The sequence below is a fragment of the Humulus lupulus genome, chromosome 7, assembly GCF_963169125.1.
Source record: "Humulus lupulus chromosome 7, drHumLupu1.1, whole genome shotgun sequence".
NCBI classification, from domain to species: domain Eukaryota; kingdom Viridiplantae; phylum Streptophyta; class Magnoliopsida; order Rosales; family Cannabaceae; genus Humulus; species Humulus lupulus.
In genome coordinates, this window is record NC_084799.1 from 125,161,858 (window position 1) to 125,172,159 (window position 10,302).

The following is a 10,302-nucleotide window of genomic DNA, read 5'->3' on the forward strand; positions in this document are numbered from 1 at the left end:
CACGATTCTGTAGCTACAAAATCAGGAAATCTTGTCAAATTGAAGAATGCTTTTAGGAAAGTTTCCTTGTGGGCTTAGGTCGGTTTAGACCGTGGATTAGTTGCCCAATATGAGTATAATGACTATAAATACTCATATTGGCTGCTAGGTTTTCGTTACCTCTTTTTGTATTTCATTCTTATTTGTAAAAGAGAGTCTTTGTTTAGTAGAGGTGAGTGAGTTCGACTCTACCTATGTTTTTCAGTGTCCTTATAATTTTTTTGAGTCTTCAAACAGTTCTACAAAAGAGGAGAACAAAGTGCAAACCTTCGGGAGAAGGTGGTTCAAATCTTGCTTCGGGAGGAAGCAAACACACTATCAAGCTTACAACATATAATAAGAGGGGGTCTATTTATGCATAAGTCAAAAACTTTGTCTTTTTTAGATCTTACTAATGAATGTTATCTCTGGGCGTGGCCCCGTGGACTAGTAGCAATCTGCAAGGATTGCTGATACCACGTATAAAAACCTTGTGTGTTTTTTATTTTCTGCACTTTAGTTCTTTTCTGGTTTTCTAGTATGTAGTTACAAAACCCTGGTCTGTAGTTACAGAATATCTGTTTCAGTACCAACTTAATTATTCCGCATTTAATTAATTCATTAATTAAATAATAAGTTGGTGATTATAAAATACGGAATTTCAATTATTAATTTAAATGATAATATCTTATAAATATCTTATTTTTAATTTAAAATAATGTGAACTAAATTTATACTAATTAGTTCCATGTAATTACATTTCTTTAAATTAATTAATAAAAAGAATAAAAAAATTACGATTATTATGTTAATTCATAAAATGACAAAAAATTATATTAAATGAGAAAATATAAAGAGTGCTTTAAAGTGATTTTAGAGTGTCATATGATCTCTTTGAAGCTCTCATATACATATATATATATTTTCAATAATTAAGTAATTAAGATATTTAAGCTAAATAATTTTTTAATCAAATTAATATGTATATATATATTGATATTTTTAATTATTAAGATATTTTAGTTTTGAATTTAAATTAATATTGTTTTTTAGTAATTTTCAATGAAAAACTAAATGTTAAAAAGTGTATGGTACATTTTATTATATTATTACTGAGATGGCAAATATGGCAGTAATAACTACGTGATGACTTAAATTCTAATATATATATATGTATATACTTTATCGTATACGGTAGTTCAAGGAGAGATATTTTTATATAATATTATTAATTTAAATAATAACATGAGATTTTTATATATAATATTATTAATTTAAATAATAGCATCTTATAAATATCTTATTTTTAATTTAAACTAATGTGTAACTAAATTTATACTAGTTAGTCACACGTAACTACATTTTTTTAAATTAATTAGTAAAAATAATAAAAAATGAATAAAAAAATGCTATTATTATGTTAATTCATAAAATGAATAAAGAAATTAGATTAAAGGAGAAAATAGAACGAGTGTTTTGAAGAGATTTTGAAGTGGAATATAATCCTTGAAGCTCTCATTTATATATATACTAGGTAGAAACAACGTGCAATACATATTTGCTTAGTTTCAAAGTTGTAAAAATTGTCTATAATTTTAATAAAAAATAATTCATTGTTTTAAATATATATATAATAGAATGAATTATAGTTCTATAGTATATATAAATATTTATATCAATAATATTTACATATGTGACATCTAAACAAATCGTTAACATAGATATATATTTACATTGCTACATGACATATATATAAAATACAATAATATTTAAAAAGAAATTGATAATAGAAATAAAATAAGAATAGAAAAAATCATAGTATAAACAGTAGTATACATGCATCAACTATTTTTTGTTTCTAATGTATCTCACAATGTCCTTCGGTGAATTTGATAAAGAAAAAGAGCTTCAATCACTTAAAAAAAAATTATCACACAAATTTATAAGATAAAAAAATTAATATGGATGACTTTATTATTTTTAAATAAATATGATTTAATTATTTAAATTATCATAAAATAACTTTAAAATATCCTATTTTAATTAATTTATTTATTTGTTTTTGTTTAAGTTTATGTTTCTTCTAGTTTTTGAATTTGTTAGTGGCAACAAAAGACTATATATTATATGTTTAATATAATATTAAGTTTAAGTTTAATTAAATTTTATTTAAGTTATAAAATATATAGTTTTATTATTTTTAAATAATTATCATTGTAAAATATCTCATAAATATCTTATTTTAATTTATTTAATTTTATATAAGTTTAAGTCATGTTTACAATCTACTGTTAAATATAAGAATATTCTGTTAAATATAAGAATATTCCGTTAAAGTTAACGAAAAAAAATAAATAAAACCATTAAAACCAAGAATTTCTATTATCTACACACTTTTTATATAGAAGAGATGTATAGATTAAATAATAACATGAGATATTATATATAAAATTATTAATTTAAATAATAACATCTTATAAATATCTTATTTTTAATTTAAACTAATGTGAACTAAACTTATACTAATTAGATACATGTAACTACATTTTTTAAATTAATTAATAAAATGAATAAAAAATATTACTATTATTATGTTAATTCATAAAATGAATAAAAAATTATATCAAAGAAGAAAATAGAAAGAGTGTTTTGAAGAGATTTTAGAGTGTCACATAATCTCATTGAAGCTCTCCTTTATATATATATATTTTCAATGATTAAGTAGTTAAAATATTTCAGCTAAATAAATTTTTAATCAAATTAATATGTATATATATTGATATTTTAGTTTGAATTTAAATTAATATTATTTTTTAGTAATTTTTGATGAAAAATTACATGTTAAACAGTGTATGGTATTGTTGTACCCTAATTTTAGCACAAGTTCACTCACTCAACTCGGGTCAAGCTGGCAAGTAAATACGTGGAAAAATAACCAAGTAGAATATCTGGTTATTAACCATGTGAGAAGCTTGAGACTCGTAGTGGTCACACCCAATATTAGGCGTCCTGGATTTATTACGAGCTGGGAGTCAGATAGTTGCCAAGCTTGAGCTCCTGTGAGATATTCAGCTTGTGAAGACCTAGATATAACACATACTGAAGGATCCCAAGAGACTCGAGGATTCTTTATACGCTCATTAATGATCAGGCAGTATCATATTTATGTCATTTATTACCCGAGATAGCTGGAGCGTGTTTATCATGTTATCAAATCATATCGCAACGTAAATGGGAATAATCTTTATTAATTATATACCATATACAATTACACGGTTCTTTTAATATGGTTACCCAAACTTGTCCATGGAATTCCCCTATAAATACTAGGAATATTGGACAGGGGAGAGGACGATAGTCTGTATTACCGAAACTCTACCAATATAGAGAGAGAAACAATAATAATATTGACTCGTGGACTAGGTGGATTTTAACCACTGAACCACGTAAAAGTTCTATGCTTTAGAGTGAGTTCTTGTTATTTTCATTGCGGTTTACTATCAAGCACTAATCTACCCATTTTATTTCTTAATATACTGTTAGCGAAAAACTGCGTCAACAATTTGGTGCTTTCATTGAGAGTAAATTAGTGCTTCACAAGTTCCAGCCAACTTTCATCATGGTGGTCACTCGCTCAATGCACGATAATGAGACGGAACAACCTGGTGGGCAGGAGGCCCATCATACCGCTGTGCCCAATGAAAGGGGTCTGGATGTTCAGCAACGTCCGGGAAAACAACCAGCGGGTCAGGGCGATACCGGGAGTTCGGCGTCGTTACTGCTAAATCCTAATCCAGGCTATCTGACTGCCATTGAGATAGAAAACATGCAGCTGAGGAGCCATCTTCCTAGGGAAAATAGGCAGATTGAGGAGGTTTTGGCTCGGTTACCCCCTCTGGCAACCGACGTTAATGTCGGAAAGAGGCAAAGTGGGTCTTATAAGTCCTGTAGGAACAACCAGTCTAAACCGAGTCGATCTGTCAGGACCGTGACTCCAAGTTCTGTGCCTACAAGGTAAGATCACCAGAATGCTTGGCCCAATGACCATCATAGGGGTCATCAGCATGTCAATCGGTCGATCAGGATTGCAACCCTAAGTTTGATGCCTTCTTCACAGATCCCCAGGAATGCTCATGAAAATCCATGAGGAGGAGCTGGGACAGGTTCACGAAGGCATAATGCTCCAAAAAATCCCTCTGTGCCACGATCGGAGCACCAGGCACAAAGAACTAGGGACGCTGGAGTAGAACAAAGGTGGGCTAATTTAGTCCGTCCTGATGGAACGAGGATAGCCTTACCAATAAAGCATCCTCCGTCACCTGTAAGACATCCGACCCCACCTCGTCCTCACCGAGATATTCCAGCTCATGGGACATTAGGATAAATCCTCCCCCGTCTGCCAATATATATGTCCCACAAACGTGTGTTGAGAATCCAGGTCCTCGATCTCAACCACGAGTTGTAAGCTTCAGAAACGGAAGTTACTGGACAGAAAGCCATCGTAGCGGCAGGTCCGAGAGCGACCTAAGAAATCATTGGAATTCATCGCAAAGTCCTTGGTATGACCCACAACCCGACTTGCGCAATCATCTGAACTCGCAGACAGGGTATCCAGATCGAGATGAAGATATTAGCTATACTCAACACGAGGGAGGTCCGTCCATAGTATGCGACAACGGGAATGCCCCACCTAACCAAGCTCGAGCTTGGAGGGACAATAACCCATAAAACGCGTATGATAGGATTAGAGCTATTGAACAGCCCCAGCTAACCTAGGGACTAGGGACCAAACCCTTGAGAGACTAGCTCTATTGGAAGAGAAAATGAAAAGACTCTTGTCCGAGAAGGAAAAAGACGATTGCGACTCAGACGAGGAAGTAATGACTCAAATTTCCTAATAAGGTTTAGGGCCATGATTAGGAGGCTGGGAGGGCATAATTGATTTATTATGTCATTAACTGGTTACATGCATGATTATGTGAGTTCTATTATTATATGATGATAAATGCATGCAGGCGGGTCCACTTTTCATTATAAGGGCATTTTGGTAATTTGGCCCATTGAGGGCATATTTGTATATTTTCATGCATGTTGGTGATTTATGGATAAGGCCACATTATAATGTGGATTTTTTCGAGCTATTCGGCATGAGACGATCTTTGAATGCAAGTCAGCGGTTTGGTCATAACGGGGTTATTTACTAGTATCGGGGTGAGTCTCGGGGTAATTTGATGTTTAGTGCATTACCGGGAATTAAATAGTAATGGGATATGGATTATTATTATTTGAGAATATTGGGAATAATGGGAATTGGAGGACGTTAATTATGATTAGCTGGATAAGTGGGAAATGACATTTTTGCCCTTGGGGGCTGTTAAGAAAAGAAGATAGGCTTGGGGGCATTTTGGCCATTTGACCAAGGGATGTATGTTAACTTAAGGATGGTTGTAGAAACCTTACAAGAAAAATAGAGCACTCCTTTCCCTCCCCCACGATCATCCTTTTCTCTCTTCTCCCTTTGAAATTTTGAAGCTTAATTTGAGGATTCAAGCTAGGAAATTAGAGCTTGAGGTTCTAGGCTTATGTTCAACCATTGAAGGGGATTCAAACCTGAGTTTGAGGTAAGGTTCTTTAGCTTGAATTCTTAGTTTTACTCTATTTTTTGTTTTGGTTGTGTTACACCCAGATTTCGAGACTGAGGTTGTGACCTCGAAAGCTAGATTCGTCAGGTGTGAGCTCGCGATAGCTAAAATACATGTTCGTAATCTAGACGCCAAACCCTCGAAGCAGGTGGCAACCTCAAAGATAGGTAGCCTCGAAGTCCTTATAAGCTCGAAAGACGGAACATCGAAGTATATCCATTGTCGGGTAGCCTCGGAGCAAGTGGCCCGAGATCGGCAAGGGTATAAGCTCGGAATATAATAACCTCGGTGGTATTCACCCACTCCGAGCTGGTCTTGGGGAAAGTAATACAACTCATAATTTACTTAGAGACCTAGACTGGCATGATGCTGATTGCTGGTCTCGAACGGCTTAGTGAGTCACCTGAGGAGACGCAGTCCATGCATTCAAGAGATATTTATTGTTGTAACTTCCCTACAATAAAAGGGATATTACTAGTCTGTTATACGCCCCCTGTTCTTCAAGGGACGTTTCCTTGTATATAGGAGTTACAAACTTTAAAGTAATTAAATTTATTAATGTACAGAATAACTTCCCGAAACGTGTGGGATTGTATTATGAGATCTCCTCTATAAATAGAGAGGTCATGTACCTTTGTAGAGGACCAAAATTTTGTGATCTTGGGAGAATCTCTGGAGAATTCATCCCTGAAGAATTTCCAGAAATTTTCTAAGTCCTAATAAAAAAGACTCGTGGACTAGGCAGAGTTAACTGCTGAACCACGTAAAAAACTCTCATTGTTTTACTGTGTTATTCTTGCCATAGTTTTTACTGTTTACGTGCTCTACATTTTAAGTTGACGAAAAATGGCGTCAACAGTTTGGTGCTTTCATTGAGAGCCTTAAGCAGTACGATCCCTGAACAGCTATGGCCGCGAATGATCAAAACATTCCTGAAGAAAACTATCCACGACGCCCTGGGAAGCAGCCAATGGTAAATCCGGAAAACGAAGAGAGAAGTGAGTCCTCCGATTCTCGAGGATCCCCAGCACCTCCGGCACCAAGGGATGATGACGACATGTACTATAATCCTGAACGGTACGTCCCCATTGTGGAACTTGAAAATTGACAACTAAGAAAATAGTTGGCTGAGGCTAATAAGCGGAACGAGGAGTTGGCTAGGTTAGCCGCGGAGGCCCAGGCGGCTCAGCCCCCACCTCTGCGTGAGAACCAAGCCCCACCTCCAAGGGACATGCATGTTCCTCCCTGCAGGCCTCGTGGGCGACCTCGAAAAAATGTTGCCGTAAGGAGACCGGAGCAACCTCCGCCACCAACAGAGCAATCCGCTCCCTCGAGACCCCGAAGAAGTACTCAGGCTAGGGCTCCGGTTAATTCAACTGCGGAGCTACCAGTGGAAACTGGGAATAACCAAGCCCCTGCAGAGGCTCGGACTTAGATTCCTGGTAACACACAGAATGTTACCGACCCAACATGGGCGAACTCAGGACCGTCCAGACCTCGAAATGGGTGGTAGCCACCGTCACTCATTCGATTCCCTCCATCGCCTATAAGATACCCTTCACCGCCTCGCAGGAACACTCAACCAGTTCGAGATGATGAGGAAAGGCGTGCAGGAAGGAAACAAGGAAATAGAGAAGCCTTCAAGGAGCAGAGAGGCGCCCAGCCTACAAGAAGTCAAATGTCTCGGACTCGCACTGCAGAGACGAGGCAGCATGAAAGAGATCCATCTCAGAATAATCATGCAACAAGCCTCGCCAGTGATGATTCAGGAGACACTAGATCAGTCAATGTGTATGATCAAGGTCGAAGAAATACTGGAAACCATAGGAACCGCTCCGACCTGCGGGAACATCTTAATCAGAATCGGGGTAGTGGTAATCCATCGAACCTAGACCTGAGAGATCGCCTAAATGGGCGCAAAGATCCCCAGCGAAGGCACGAGCCTGGAATTGTGATCAATGATAGCCAATTTCAAGCAAGACCCTCTACGGATCTGGTTCAAGAAAGAATTGACCAACTGGAAAAGGCCTTTAGGCTCTTGCAAAATGAGCGAGGTTGGAGTCGGGATGAGGATTCTGATGAGGAGCTCGAACCATTCGCTCCCCATATTTCCAACACTCCGTTTCCTCAAGGGTTTCGAATCCCTCATGTCTCGCCTTTTAAGGGGAAGTCCGACCCGTATAGCCATCTGAGTACATTTAATACCATAATGAGAGCAAGTAATGTGGGTTACGAGCACAGATGCATGTTTATTCCAGCATCACTTACAGGACCAGCAAAAATCTGGTTCGAGAAATATAAAAGACATTCGATCACTTCTTGGGATCAGCTATCAAAGGATTTCAAGAAACAGTTCAGAGCCATGATTGGGGTAAGACCCGAGGCATCAACTCTGACCAACGTTCGGCAACAGCCAGGCGAGACGTTGAAAAGCTACCTTACGAGGTTTAATTTGGAAGTTGCCCAAGCTCGAAATGTGGATGACAGCGGTCATCTAATGGCTGTCCAAGCTGGAGTAATGCCGGGAAGTCCTCTCTGGGACGATATGCAGAGAAAACCGGTGAGGTCCTTAACCGGGTTTAATAAGCAAGCTCAGAGGTTTGTCAATGTAGAGGAGGCGAGGTCAACACTGAATATGACTTCTCAGCCTGTAACTACAATGATAAACATAAACTCTGCCTCAACCTCGGCGGACCCACCAATTTCAAAGCCTCCTGCGGAAAACCCTTCCAAAAGAAAGAAGAACGAAGGGAGTAACCCCGAGGCAGAAGGGGGAAAGAAGAAGAAGGGGGAAAGGTATTTCTCCGTGTACAAAGTGTACACCGAGCTCAACGAGTCTCGGGAGAATATATACTTGGCTAATGAAAATTAGGTCCCTTTTTGGCGTCCAGACCCCATGAGAAATCAGAAGTCCAAGAGAGACTCCAGCAAGTGATGTCGATTTCACAGAGACACTGGGCACACTACTGATGAATGCAGGTAGTTGAAGGACGAGATCGAAGGATTGATCTCGAGAGGCTATTTCAGACAGTATGTCAAAAACTAGAGTAATAATCAGGCTTCTACTAGCCAGAGGGCAGCTGCGCCATAACCTGCTCAAAACAATAATTCCTGAGCAAGGGAAGAATATAGGCCCCCTCCCATTGATGGAGAAGACGTGATAACCATCTCGGGCGGGCCTCATCTCGCAGGGATGGGCAGGAATGCCCAAAAGCGATATGTGAACGAGCTAAAAACTGGGGACGAGTCTCCTTATGAACCCAAACCTAGAGCTCCAAAATGCCAAAAGATTGAATCTCAGCCGATAATCTTTACTGAGGACGACGCGTCCCATGTTCAGTTTCCCCACAATGACCCACTAGTCATCACTCTCCAACTCGCGAATAAGAGAGTTCACCAAGTTCTCATAGACAATGGGAGCTCAGTGAACATTCTCTATAAGGCCACCTTAGAAAAGATGGGACTCGCGCTTCGAGACCTAAAAGCCTGTGCAACGACCTTGTACGGTTTTTCAGGAGAGGGGATTGCCTGTATGGGGTCCATCAAACTCTCGGTAACCTTGGGAGACTACCCAGTTTCAGTAACCAAGATGATGGAGTTTGTAGTAGTGGACCTGCCATCGGCCTACAACGTGCTACTCGGGAGACCCGCCCTAGTAGGGCTGGGGGCAGTCTCGTCTGTAAGGCATTTGTCCATCAAGTTCCCGACTTCTAGTGGCATCGGGACGCTGAAGGGAGACTAGTTAGCCAGAAGGAAATGCTATAGCGTTTCCGTAAGAGAAAAGAAACAAGTGAGCGTACAAGCACTCGTCGTTATCCAGAATAAGGACGGGACGGTCTTGGAGATAGATGAAGAGATCGATCCAAGAGTGGAGGAAAGGGCTGATCTCGAACCATTAGAAGAGCTCGAAGAAATCAAGCTCGTAGAGTCAGATCCCTCAAAAACGGTAAAGGTCGGGAAACATCTCCATGAAGAAACTAAATAGCAGTTAATTTGCTTTTTGAAGAAAAACCAGGATGTCTTCGCGTGGTCACATTCAAACATGGTAGGAATAAGTCCAAATATAGTGAGCCATGCGCTAAATATTGATAAAAGCTTCCCACCGAAGCAACAAAATCGAAGACAACTGGACGACGATAGAAAAAAGGCATTAAAAGAGGAAGTCGACAGGTTAAAAGCAAACCAATTCATTAGGGATGCTTTTTACCCCGATTGGGTAGCCAATCTGGTATTAGTTCCGAAGCCCAATGGGACCTGGCAAACCTGCATTGACTACTCGGACCTCAACAAGGCTTGTCCAAAGGACTGCTTTCCTTTACCACGGATTGACCAGCTCGTGGATGCCACGACAGGGCATGGACAAATGTCATTCATGGATGCCTATTCTGGATATAACCAGATTGACATGCATGCCCCCGACCAGGAACATACGAGCTTCATAACAGATAAAGGGTTATATTGTTATAACGTCATGCCATTCGAGCTCAAAAATGCTGGAGCCACGTACCAGCGGCTTGTGAATATGATGTTCTCATAGAAAATAGGGAACAACATGGAAGTTTATGTTGACAACATGTTAGTCAAGTCTCAGCTTAACGATAACCATGTTGATGATCTCGAAGAATGCTTTGCCGTGCTCCGG